This window comes from Pongo abelii, chromosome 10, assembly GCF_028885655.2.
Source record: "Pongo abelii isolate AG06213 chromosome 10, NHGRI_mPonAbe1-v2.0_pri, whole genome shotgun sequence".
NCBI lineage: Eukaryota > Metazoa > Chordata > Mammalia > Primates > Hominidae > Pongo > Pongo abelii.
Window position 1 is genome coordinate 45,206,882 of NC_071995.2, and position 14,954 is coordinate 45,221,835.

Genomic DNA, 14,954 nt, shown 5'->3' on the forward strand with positions numbered 1-14,954 from the left:
TCTGATAAAACAGACTTTAAACCAACAAAGATCAAAAGAGACAAAGGAGGCCATCACATAATGGTAAAGGGATCAATTCAACGAGAAGAGCTAACTATCCTAAATATATATGCACCCAATACAGGAGCACTCAGATTCATAAAGCAAGTCCTTAGAGACCTACAAAGAGACTTAGACTCCCACACAATAATAATGGGAGACTTTAACACCCCACTGTCAACATTAGACAGATCAACGAGATAGAAAGTTAACAAGGCTATCCAGGAATTGAACTCAGCTCTGCACCAAGAGGACCTAATAGACATCTACAGAACTCTCCACCCCAAATTAACAGAATATACATTCTTTTCAGGACCACACCACACTTATTCCAAAACTGACCACATAGTTGGAAGTAAAGCACTCCTCGGCAAGTGTAAAAGGGCAGAAATTACAACAAACTGTCTCTCAGACCACAGTGCAATCAAATTAGAACTCAGGATTAAGAAGCTCACTCAAAACCACTCAACTACATGGAAACTGAACAACCTGCTCCTGATTGACTACTGAGTACATAACGAAATGAAGGCAGAAATAAAGATGTTCTTTGAAATCAATGAGAATAAAGACACAACATACCAGAATCTCTGGGACACATTTAAAGTAGTGTGTAGAGGGAAATTTATAGCACTAAATGCCCACAGGAGAAAGCAGGAAAGATCTAAAATTGACACCCTAACATCACAATTAAAAGAACTAGAGAAGCAAGAGCAAACACATTCAAAAGCTAGCAGAAGGCAAGAAATAACTAAGATCAGGGCACAATTGAAGCAGATAGAGACACAAAAAGCCCTTCAAAACATCAATGAATCCAGGAGCTGGTTTTTTGAAAAGATCAACAAAATTGATAGACCACTAGCAAGACTAATAATGAAGAAAAGAGAGAAGATCAAATAGATGCAATAAAAAAAGATAAAGGGGATATCACCACCAATCCCACAGAAATACAAACTACCATCAGAGAATACTATAAACACCTCCACACAAATAAACTAGAAAATCTAGAAGAAATGGATAAATTCCTAGATACATACACCTCCCAAGACTAAACCAGGAAGATGTTGAATCCCTGAATAGACCAATAACAGGTTCTGAAATTGAAGCAATAAATCATAGCCTACGAACCAAAAAAAGTCCAGGGCCAGACAGATTCACAGCCGAATTCTACCAGAGGTACAAAGATGAGCTGGTACCATTCCTTCTGAAGCTATTCCAATCAATAGAAAAAGAGGGAATCCTCCCTAATTCATTTTATGAGGCCAACATCATCCTGATACCAAAGCCTGGGAGAGACACAATAAAAAAAGAGAATTTTAGACCAATATCCTTGATGAACATCGATGCAAAAATCCTAAAATATTGGCAAACCGAATCCAGCAGCACATCAAAAAGCTTGTCCACCATGATCAAGTTGGCTTCATCCCTGGGATGCAAGACTGGTTCAACATATGCAAATCAATAAATGTAATCCAGCATATAAACAGAATCAATGGCAAAAATGACATGATTATCTTAATAGATGCAGAAAAGACCTACGACAAATTCAACAGCCCTTCATGCTAAAAACTCTCAATAAACGAGGTATTGATGGGACATATCTTAAAATAATAAGAGCTATTTATGACAAACTCACAGCCCATATCATACTGAATCAGCAAAAACTGGAAGCATTCCTTTGAAAACCGGCACAAGACAGGGATGCCCTCTCTCACCACTCCTATTCAACATAGTATTGGAAATTCTGGCCAGGGCAATCAGGCAAGAGAAAGAAATAAAGGGTATTCAATTAGGAAAAGAGGACGTCAAATTGTCCCTGTTTGCAGATGACATGATTGTATATTTAGAAAACCCCATCATCACAGTCCAAAATCTCCTTAAGCTGATAAGCAACTTCAGCAAAGTCTCAGGATACAAAATCAATTGCAAAAATCACAAGCGTTCTTATACACCAATAACAGAGAAACAGAGAGCCAAATCATGAGTGAACTCCCATTCACAATTGCTTCAAAGATAATAAAATACCTAGGAATCCAACTTACAAGGGATGTGAAGGACCTCATCAAGGAGAACTACAAACCACTGCTCAACAAAATAAAAGAGGACACAAACAAATGGGAGAACATTCCATGCTCATGGATAGGAAGAATCAATATTGTGAAAATGGCCATACTGCCCAAGGTAATTTATAGATTCAATGCCATCCTGACCAAGCTATCAATGACTCTCTTCACAGAATTGGAAAAAACAACTTTAAAGCTCATGTGGAATGAAAAAAGAGCCCTCATTGCCAAGACAATCCAAGACAAGAGCCCGCATTGCCAAGACAAAAGAACAAAGTTGGAGGCATCATGCTACCTGACTTCAAACTATACTACAAGGCTACAGTAACCAAAAGAGCATGGTACTGGTACCAAAACAGAGGTATAGACCAATGGAACAGAATAGAGTCATCGGAAATAATACCACACATCTACAACCATCTGATCTTTGACAAACCTGACAAAAACAAGAAACGGGGAAAGGATTCCCTATTTAATAAATGGTGCTGGGAAAACTGGCTAGCCATTTGTAGAAAGCTGAAACTGGATCCCTTCCTTACATCTTGTACAAAAATTAATTCAATATGGATTACATACTTAAATGTCAGACCTAAAACCATAAAAACCCTAGAAGAAAACCTAGGCAATACCATTCAGGCCATAGGCATGGGCAAGGGCTTCATGACTAAAATGCCAAAAGCAGTGGCAACAAAAGCCAAAACTGACAAATGGGATCTAATTAAACTAAAGAGCTTCTGCACAGCAAAATAAACTACCATCAGAGTGAACAGGCAACTTACAGAATGGGAGAAAATTTTTACAATCTACCCATCTGACAAAGGGCTAATATCCAGAATCTACAATGAACTCAGACAAATTTACAAGAAAAAAACAAACAACCCCATCAAAAAGTGGGCAAAGGATATGAACAGACACTTCTCAAAAGAAGACATTTATGCAGCCAAAAAACACGTGAATAAATGCTCATCATCACTGGCCATCAGAGAAATGCAAATCAAAACCACAATGAGATACCATCTCACTCCAGTTAGAATGGCAATCATTAAAAAGTCAGGAAACAACAGGTGCTGGAGAGGATGTGGAGAAATAGGAACACTTTTATACTGTTGGTGGGACTGTAAACTAGTTCAACCATTGTGGAAGACAGTGTGGCAATACCTCAACGATCTAGAACTAGAAATACCATTTGACCCAGCCATCTCATTACTGGGCATATACCCAAAGGATTATAAATTATTCTACTATAAAGACACATGCACACGTATGTTTATTGTGGCACTATTCACAACAGCAAAGACTTGGAACCAACCCAAATGTCCATCAATGATAGACTGGATGAAGAAAATGTGGCACATATACACCATGGAACACTATGCAGCCATAAAAAAGGATGATTTCATGTTCTTTGTAGGGACATGGATGAAGCTGGAAACCATCATTCTCAGCAAACTATCACAAGGACAGAAAACCAAACACCGCATGTTCTCACTCATAGGTGGAAATTGAACAATGAGAACACTTGGACACAGGGTGGGAAACATCACACACCAGGGCCTGTTGTTGGCGGGGAGGGGAGAGGGATAGCATTAGGAGATATACCTAATGTAAATAATGAGTTAATGGGTGCAGCACACCAACATGGTACATGTATACACATGTAACAAACCTGCACGTTGTGCACATGTACCCTAGAACTTAAAGTATAATAATAAAAAATTAAAATTAAAAAACGAAAAAACAAAAATAAAAATACAAAATATGCCCTTGATTCTTCTTTGCTTTCTGCCATAATTGTGAGGCCTCCCTAGCCATGTGGAACTATGATTCCATTAAACCTTTTTCCTTTATAAATTACCCAGTCTCAAGTATGTCTTTATGAGCAGCATAAGAACAGACTAATACAGTAAATTTGTACTGCAGAGAGTCCATCACTGCTGTAAAGATATCTGAAAATGTGGAATCATTTTGGAACTGGGTAACAGGCAGAGGTTGAAACAGTTTGGAGGGCTCAGAAGACAGAAAGATGTGGGAAAGTTTGGAACTTCCTAGAGACTTGTTGAATGCCTTGACCAAAATGCTGATAGTGATAGAGATATGGACAATAAGGTCCAGGCTGAAGCAGTCTCAGATGGAGATGAGGAACTTGGGAACTGGAATAAAGGTCACTCTTGCTATACAAAGAGACTGGCGCCATTTTCCCCCTGCCATAGAGATCTGTTGAACTTTGAACTTGAGAGAGATGACTTAGGGTATCTGGTGGAAGAAATTTCTAAGCAGCAAAGTGTTCAAGAGGAAGCAGAGCATAAAACTTTGGAATATTTGCAGCCTGACAATGCAATGGAAAAGAAAACCCCATTTTCTGGTGGAGAAATTCAAGCCAACTGCAGAAATTTGCATAAAGTAACAACGAGCTGAATGTTAATCACCAAGACAATAGGGAAAATATCTCCAGGGTATGTCAGAGGCCTTCACAGCAGCCCTTCCCATCACAGGCCTGGAGGCCCAAAAGGGAAAAATGATTGTGTGGGCTGGGACCAGGAACCACCCCCATTTGCTATGTGCAGCCTAGGGGCTTGGTGCCCTGCATCTCAGCTGCTCCAGCCATGGCTAAAAAAAGCCAAGGTACAGCTGAGTCCATGGCTCCAGAGGGTGCAAGTCCCAAGCCTTGGCAGCTTCCCACAAGGTGTTGAGCCTACAGGTGCATAGAAGTCATGAATTGAGGTTTGGGAACCTCCATCTAGATTTCAGAGGATGTATGGAAACACCTTGGTATCCAGGCAGAAGTTTCCTGCAGGGGTGGGGCCCTCATGGAGAACCTCTCCTAAGGCACTGCAGAGCCCCCACACAGAGTCCCCACTGGAGTACTGCCTAGTGGAGCTGTGAGAAAAGAGCTACTCTCCTCTAGACCCCAGAATGTTAGATCCACTGATAGATTGCAGATGGCCTACTGTGGGACTTCACTTTGTGACTGCATGAGTCAATACTCCTTAATAAACTCCCTTTCATATATACATCTATCCTATTAGTCCTATTTCTCTAGAGAACACTGACTAATACACCATTATTTTCAGAATGATTATAAAATCTTTATTTCATCAATGCATAGTTATGGATGGTGCATATATTATGAATACCTGTTGCATTCTGCAAGCATAGACACTACCTCTGCCAATCTAAATTGGAGTTTATTATCCATAATTTGATTCACAAGTTAGAGTAAGTCCTGCTCTCAACTCAAGAAATTTCCAAATTCTCAATACAACAGGCACAAAGCAAGTCTGCAGAAAGGTATTACATTTTGTTTACAAATTGTTCCCTATCACTGTGTTTTCTGATGTTTTAGTGAACTTGATGGTTCTTCTGAATTAAATTCATTGATCCTACCAGATCTGACGAGGGGATTTGAACCATAATACGCACACATAAAGCAGCTGGAAGCTTATTTGAAGAATAAATTCAGCCTTTGAAAGAACGTGTTCGGAAGAATAAACCCAATATCACAGCCTATGAGGAACAATTGTCTTTTGTAAAATGCCAAAGTCATTTCAGAGTGGTGATTTCAAGCAGATTATTTTGGAGGGAAAAGCAAGAATCAAAATAACAATCATGACACACGAAGCAGAAAGACTAATGTGAGGAAGAGAAAACACTGTTCTTGTAACAATCAACAGCTCATATGTTTGAATTATAGGCCAGAAAGATCTTAGAGTCTCCAGTGCTGACCACAAAGCTCAAAGAACTTTTAAGAATATAAAAAAAATTTAATTCCTTTTTATTGTGTTATCACATAGGGAACTAGAGAAGACTTGAAAGTAAAGACCAACAATGGGCAGTAATGGTAAGGAGGGAATGTTCTGGATTCTGATTGCCCAGTAGAAAACCTGGCTCCATTGCTGACTGGCTGTGTGACTTTGGAGGAGTCAACCACCTTTTTTGGCCTCAATTTCCTCATCTCTAAAATGGGGATAGGCTGGGCACAGTGGCTCATGCCTGTAATCCCAGCACTTTGGGAGGCTGAGGCAGGTGGATCACGAGGTCAGGAGATCGAGACCATCCTGGCTAACACGGTGAAACCCTGTCTCTACTAAAAGTACAAAAAATTAGCCAGACATGGTGGTGGGCACCTGTAGTCCCAGCTACTCACGAGGCTGAGGCAGGAGAATGGTGTGAACCTACGAGGAAGAGCTTGCAGTGAGCCGAGATTGTGCCACTGCACTCCAGCCTGGGTGACAGAGTGAGACTCCATCTCAAAAAAATAATAATAATAAAATAAAATAAATAAATAAAGTGGGGATAATAGCACCAGTCTCATGAGTTGTTAATAGATTAAATAAAGTAATCTCTCTTAAGTGCTTAGAATAGTGCATGAATATGGTAAGTTGTACTCAATATGTGGTAGCTTTAAAGATATTATTTTTTGATAAATTCAGTAAATGTTAATACTACATTACTAGCTTCATTGCTATTTAAGCACTATGAGACATTTGGTAACAATCCATGAAGCATTTCTGTCTTACGTTAAAATAATATGGCCAGGCCTTTATTAGTCCATTCTTATGCTGCTGTAAAGAATTGCCCAAGTCTGGGTAATTTATAAAGGAAAGAGATTTAATTGACTCACAGTTCCATAAAGCTGGGGAGGCCTCAGGAAACTTACAATTATGGTGGAAGGGGAAGCAAACATGTCCTTCTTCACATGGTGGCAGGAAGGAGAAGATGTGCTAAACAGGGAAAAGCTCCTTATAAAACCATTAGATCTCATGAGAACTCACTATCACAAGAACAGCATGAAGGTAGCTGCCCCCATGATTCAATTACCTCCCATCGGGTCCCTCCCACAACACAGAGGGGGTTGTGGGAACACAACTCAAAGTGAGATTTGGGTGGGGACACAGCCAAACCATATCATTTTGCCCCTGGCCCCTCCCAAATCTCATGTCCTCATATTTCAAAACACAATCATGCCCTTCCAACAGTTCCCCAATGTCTTAACTTATTCCAGCATTAACTCAAAAGTCCAAGTTCAAAGTCTCATCTGAGAAAACGAAAGTCCCTTCTGCATATGAGCCTATAAAATCAAAAGCAAGTTAGCTACTTCCTAGATACAATGGGGGTACAGGCATTGAGTAAATACACCCATTCCAAATGGGAGAAACTGGCCAAAACAAAGGAACTACAGGCCCCATGCAAGTCCAAAATCCAATAGGGCAGTCATTAAACCTTAAAGTTCCAAAATGACCTCCTTTGACTCTATATCTCACATCCAGGGGACATTGATGCAAGAGATGGGCTCCGACAGCCTTGGGCAGCTCTGTCCCTGTGGCTTTGCAGGTTACATCCCCACTCCTGGCTGCTTTCACAGGCTGGCATTGAATGTCTGTGGCTTTTCCACTTGCATGATGCAAGCTGTAGGTGGATCTGCCATTTTAGGTCTGGGGGACAGTGGCCCTCTTCTCACAGTTCCACTACGCAGTGCCCCAGTGGGGACTTGGTGTGGGGGCTCCAACCCCACATTTCCCTTCCACACTGCCTTAGCAGAGGTTCTCCATGAGGGCTCTGCCCCTGCATCAAACTTGCCTGAACATCAGGCATTTCCATACATCCTCTGAAATTCAGGCAGAAGTTCCCAAACCTCAATTCTTGACTTCTGTGCATCCACAGGCCCAATGCCACATGTAAGCTGCCAAGGTTTGGGGCTTGCACCCTGTGAAGCAATGGCCTGAGCTGTACATTGGTCCCTTTTAGCCACAGCTGGAGCTGAAGCAGCTGAGATGCAGGGCACCCTGTCTTGAGGCTGCATAGAACCGGGAGGCCGTAGGCCCGGCCCGTGAAACCATTTTTCCCTCTTGGGTCTCCAGGCCTGTGATGGAAGTGGCTGCCGTGAAGGTCTCTGACATGCTCTGGAGACCTTGCACATTACATGAGAATTGTTATAGATCATCAAGTAACATTTTAAATGTTTCTTTGTGGCTGGAAGTTACTACCTAGTTTTACCAGTGCCTTCAATTTCTCAAATTATTCACTGCAGCATTGACTAGAACAAAAGACTGGAGATAACCAGCATTTCCTAAATATTTGACTACTGAAAGCAGAGCACCTCATTTGATAACAGCACCTCAGAATTCGATCTGGAACCCTGGACCACTCAGAGTCATGCTGCAGATATAGAGGCAGTGCCTGAACTTACACACCACACATGGACTAGTAACTGGTGCCTAAGAAAGCACTTCCCCCTGTAGACCTCAACTTTACCTAATCTGCATAATGGAGGACAGCTACACATATCTTCCTCATCCTTCCCATAATTATGGTGTTGAATTTGTAGTAAGATGTGACATTTTTCTTATTCTGTCTTGTGTTACATTTACCTGCATCCTTGTCCTATTCAAACCCAGTAGGCTGCAAACTCCTTGAGTACAAAGATTTTGACTTTGCTTGCAAAGCACTCAAAAATGTTTAATGGATGGAATAATCTAATTATGCAACAGACAATAAATATAAAAGAATTAGGGAAGGAAAAAGCCAGTGAAGTCTGGTTATATTCTGGAATCAGAAACGTGAAGGATAAAAAATGCAGAGTGAAGTGGTAAGGAAGGGGAGGGAACAGAATCAGGGGGGCTCACCTAAGTGAATGAAAGAAGCAGTAAGAATAAGATCTATAGTGGTCACAACACCAGTTTGAGCCATTCTGAGTTGTTGTTGTCGTTGTTGTTGTTGTTTGAGACAAGGTCTCACTCTGTTGTCCAGTCTGGTGTAATCACAGCTCACTGCAGCCTCCACCTCCTAGGCTCAGGCAATCCTTCCATCTCAACCTCCCTAGTAGCTAGGACTACAAGCACATGCCACCACGCCCAATTACCTTTTGTATTTCTTGTAGAGATAGGGTTTCACCATGTTGCCCAGACTGGTCTCAAATTCCTGAGCTCAAGTGATGCTCCTGCCTTGGTGTCCCAAATTGCTGGGATTGCAGGTGAGAGCCACTGTACACAAATACCAGTACTTAGTATTATGGTATTTAAAAGTATATTTTATCTTAATAATTTACACATTGAAATGCTCCCAGAGAGTTATAGGCACTTCTTTTTTTTTTTTTTTTTTTTTTTAAGGATGGTATTCTGACCACAATCCTCTCTTGGTTGGAATTGTTTGGAGGTATTACTTTTCTAATAATAAATATAATTATGTTTTAAATTTCTAGGGAAGTTGAGAATATTTTCTTCAATTTATGAGTCATCTCTTTTTCCCCTAAGGCAAGCTGGGCCACCAGCCAACCTTCATAGCTCTCCAATGGTGTCAGCTGGAAATGAAGCTGGGGGTAGAGAGGGGGATACTACTCTACAGCCATGGTGTTCAGAGTGTGGCCCTCATTTGAACTTTTCTTTAACGGTCCTCAAAGTTGAATGGATTCTTCTCAGCTGTGACTGAAGAGATTCCCAATCTCACTCTCACACATCACAGGGATTCCTATCAGCAGATACCAACCCATGAAAAAAAGGACAAAGTGAGGGTTACTTTTGCTTCTACCCCACCTCCCCAATCAGTGCTCTGAGTCACCATCCCTCGATCACCCACCCCTGTGCTGGCTGTGTCAGATCCTTCCCAGGGAGCCTCACCTGGACTTGTCTTCCTAATGCTGTCACACACCAGCTATTCCCCTACAGTAATACAACTGTCCTATCCCAGTTCCTCCATAATAGTTTAACTGTAACCTCAGTAGGTAAATGGGCTTAATCTGCTAAGAGAGCTATTTACATTTTTAAGAAGACCATAACAGTTCCATCCAAAGGAATATTTTTAATGGTAATAATAATAACCACCATTGAATAAATGTCTAACATATGCTAAGTATGGTAAAGGTGTTGCCTAAATCGCATTAAGCCCTGGACTTAGGTTATAATTATCTCAGTTTTTATGTATGAGAAAAATAAAGATGTAGAGAGCCAAGCTTTTGTCCAAGGTCTCAAAGCTGATAGATGGCACCAAGAGCCACTCTGCTGTAAATGGTGCTGTCTCACTGCATTTTAGTCACTGCAGGAAATGAGGGAGAGGGTTGGGGTCTCACAACGTCATCCAAGCCATAAAACAAAACACTTAGAATTAGAAGGCCTGAATTATAATCCTTGCATCTGCCCATATTTCTTTCAAAATCCTGGCTAAATTACAACTTTTCTTGCCTAGGTTTCCTTAGCTGAAAATTAACATAGTAACACCTGCCCTGTCTACCTTGAATGATGGAAAAGGCTACAATGAGAAGGGTAGGTAGCAGTGTTTTCTAGCTCTTAAATTCTACACAAATGTTAAGGCATTTTTCTTCAGGTAGCAAAGCACTCTGCTTGTAGGATGAATGCTGGTCAGCCCTTTAAGGTACTAAGTTTCTGAGCTCAGGATGTTGATTTTTGGTGGAAAAGCATTTGCGATCCAGTTTCCAATTGTCCATGCTTTTTTTGTGTGTGTGTCTTTTTACATCCATAAATATGACAGTTGGTATTATAAAATTATTTCTAGTACTGATAACTCAATATATTTTTTCCCTGAATTGTGCTCATATTACAAGTAAATCAAATATATCAAATATTTCTTGTCTCTTTTACTTCCATTCAAATGGATCACAAAATTGACATTTTTATTTTGATATAGTTTTTTTGGGTGGTTCATCACTTTTTTTTTTACTTGTAAAAATGTATGGTGTGGGGTACATGTGAAATGTTGTCATGTTTATGTAATTTGTAGTGATCAAGTCAGGGTATTTAGGGTGTCCAAGTTTAATACATTTTTGTAAACTATAGTCACCCTACTGTGCTATGAGACATTGGATTTATTCCCTCCATATAATTCTATATTTGTACGCTTTAACACACTTCTCTTCACCTTCCCCTCTCCCCCACATTCACCCTTGTCAGTCTCTGTTATCTATTTTCCACTCTTTACCTCCATGGGGATTAAATATTTTAGTACCCACCCACATACAAGTAAGAACATGTGGTATTTGCCTTTTTGTGCCTAGCTTATTTAACTTAGGATAATGACCTCCAGTTCTATTCATGTTGCTGCAAATATGATTTGATTCCTTTTCATGGCCGAATAGTACTCCATTATATATACATACCACATTTTCTTTATCCATTTATCCATTAATGAACATTTAGGTTGATTCCATATCTTTGCTATTGTGCTTCAATAAATGTAAACATAATAGTGCAGCAATTATGGGAGCACATGGGAGTGCAGGCATGCTTTTGACATATTAATTTCTTTTCTATTGAGTAGATAGATACCAAGTAATGGGACTGCTCCTATGTGTAATTTTTTGAGAAATCTCTATACTGTTTTTCAGAGTGGCTGTAATAGTTTACACTACCACCAACAAAGTGTAAGTGTCCTCTTTTCTCTGCATCCTCACCAACATCTTTTTATTATTATTATTATTATTTTATTTTAAGTTCTGGGATACATGTGCTGGTTTGTTACATAGGTATACATGTGCCACGGTGGTTTGCTGCATCTATCAACCTGTCATCTAGATTTTAAGCCCTGCATGCCTTAGGTATTTGTACTCATGCTCTCCCTCCCCTCGCCCTCAACCCCCTGACAAACCCTGGTGTGTGATGTTCCCCTCCCTGTGTCCATGTGTTCTCATTCTTCAACTTATGTGTGAGAACATGTGGTGTATTTTCTGTTCCTGTGTTAGTTTGCCAAGAATGATGGTTTCCAGCTTCATCTATATCCCTGCAAAAAACATGAATTCATTCTTTTTTATGGCTGCATAGTATTCCACGGTGTATATGTGCCACATTTTCTTTATCCAGTCTATTATTGATAGGCATTTGGGTTGGTTCCAAGTCTTTGCTATTGTAAATAGTGCTATAATAAACATATGTGTTCATGTGTCTTTATAGTAGAATGATTTATGATCCTTTGGGTATATACCCAGTGATGGGATTGCTGAGTCAAATGGTATTTCTGGTTCTAAATCTTTCAGGAATCACCACACCATCTTTGATTGAATTAATTTACACTCCCACCAACAGTGTAAAAACGTTCCTATTTCTCCACAGCCTCACCAGCATCTGTTGTTTCCTGACTTTATAATGATCACCATTCTAACTGGGGTGAAATGGTATCTCATTGTGGTTTTGATTTGCATTACTCTAGTGACCAGTGATGATGAGCTTGTTTTCACATGTTTGTTGGCTGCATAAATGTCTTCTTTTGAGAAGTGTCTGTTCATATCCTTCACCCACTTTTTGATGATGTTGTTTGTTTTTTTCTTGTAAGTTTGTTTAAGTTCCTAGTACATTCTAGATATTAGACCTTTGTCAGATGGACAGATTGCAAAAATTTTCTCACATACTTTAGGTTGCCTGTTCACTCTGATGATAGTTTCTTTTGCTGTGCAGAAGCTCTTTAGTTTAATTAGATTCCATTTGTCAGTTTTGGCTTTTGTTGCCATTGCTTTTTATGTGTTAGTCATGAAGTCTTTGCCCATGCCTATGTCCTGAAAGGTATTGCCTAGGTTTTCTTCTAGAGTTTTTATGGTTTGGGGTTTTACATTTAACTCTTTAAGCCATCTTGAGTTAATTTTTCTATAAGGTGTGAGGCAGGGACCCAGTTTCTGTTTTCTGCATGTGACTAGCCAGTTTTCCCAGCCCCATTTATTAAATAGGGAATCCTTTCCTCATTGCTTGTTTTTGTCAGGTTTGTTGAAGATCAGATGGTTGTAGACGTGTGGTGTTATTTCTGAGGCTCTGTTCTGTTCCATTGATCTATATATCTGTTTTGGTACCAGTACCATGCTGGTTTGGTTACTGTAGCCTTGTAGTATAGTTTGAAGTCAGGTAGTGTGGTGCCTCCAGCTTTGTTCTTTTTGCTTAGGATTGTCTTGGCTATAGGGGCTCTTTTTTGGTTTCATATGAAATTTAAGGTAGTCTTTTCTAATTCTGCAAAGAAAGTCAATGGTAGCTTGATGAGAATAGCATTGAATCCAGACATTACTTTGGGCAATATGGACATTTTCATGATATTGTTTCTTCCTATCTATAAACATGGATTTTTTTTTCCATTTGTTTGTGTCCTCTCTTATTTCCTTGAGCAGCAGTTTGTAGTTCTCCTTGAAGAAGTCCTTCACATCCCTTGTAAGTTGTATTCCTAAGTATTTTATTCTCTTTGTAGCAATTGTGAATGGGAGTTCACTCCTGATTTGATTCTCTATCTATTATTGGTGGACAGGAGTGCTTGTGATTTTGCACATTGATTTCATATTGTGAGACTTTGCTGAAATTGCTAATCAGCTTAAGGAGTTTTTGAGCTGAGACAATGGGGTTTTCTAAATATACAATCATGTCATCTGCAAATAGAGACAATTTGACTTCCTCTCTTCCTATTTGAATACCCTTTCTCTCTCTCTTGCCTGATTGCCCTGGCCAGAACTTCCAACACTATGTTGAACAGGGGTGGTGAAAGAGGTCATCCTTGTCTTGTGCCAGTTTTCCAAGGGAATGCTTCCAGTTGTTGCCCATTCAGTATGATATTGGCTATGGGTTTGTCATAAATAGTTCTTATTGTTTTGAGATATGTTCCATCAATACCTAGTTTATTGAGAGTTTTTAGCATGAAGGGATGTTGAATTTTATCAACGGCCTTTTCTGCACCTATTAAGATAATCCTGTGGTTTTTATCATTGTCTCTGTTTATGTGATGGATTATGTTTATTGATTGTGTATATTGAACCAGCCTTGCATCTCAGGGATGAAGCTGACTTGATCATGGTGGATAAGCTTTTTGATGTGCTGCTGGATTCGGTTTGCCAGTATTTTATTTAGGATTTTTGCATTGATGTTCATCAAGGATATTGGCCTGAAATTTTCTTTTTTTGTGTGTCTCTGCCGGGTTTTGGTATCAAGATGATGCTGGCCTCATAATATGAGTTAGGGAGGAGTGTTTCTTTTCCTATTGTTTGGAAGAGTTTCAGAAGGAATGGTACCAGCTCCTTTTTGTACCTCTGGTAGAATTCAGCTGTGAATCTGTCTGGTCCTGTGCTTTTTTTTGGTTGGTAGGCTATTAATTACTGCCTCAGTTTCAGAACTTGTTTTTGGTCTATTCAGGGATATGCCTTCTTTCTGCGTTAGGTTTGGGAGTGTGTATGTGTCTAGGAATTTATCCATTTCTTCTAGATTTTCTAGTTTATTTGTATAGAGGTGTTGATAGTATTCTGTGATGGTAGTTTGCATTTCTGTGGGATCAGTGGTGATATCCCCTTTATCATTTTTTATTGTGTCTATTTGATTCTTCTCTCTTTTCTTTTTTATTAGTCTGGCTAGTGGTCTATCTATTTTGTTAATCTTTTCAAAGAAAAACAGTTCCTGGATTCATCGATTTTTTTGGAGGGTTTTTTTATATCTCTACCTCCTTCAGTTATGCTCTGATCTTAGTTATTTCTTCTTTTCTGCTAGCTTTTGAATTTGTTTGCTCTTGCTTCTCTAGTTCTTTTCGTTGTGATGTTTGGGTGTCAATTTCAGATCTTTCCAGGTTTCTGATGTGGGCATTTAGTGCTATAAATTTCCCTCTTAACACTGTTTCAGTTGTGTCCCAGAGATTCTGGTACATTGTCTCTTTGTTCTCAGTGGTTTCAAAGAACTTATTTATTTCTGCCTTAATTTTGTTATTTACCCAGTAGTCATTCAGGAGCAGGTTGTTCAATTTCCATGTAGTTTTGCAGTTTTGAGTGAGTTTCTTAACCCTGAGTTCTAATTTGAGTGCACTGTGGTCTGAGGGACTGTTTGTTATTATTTTCGATCCTTTGCATTTGCTGAGGAGCATAATTATGTGGTCAATTTTAGAATAAGTGCTACAGAGGCC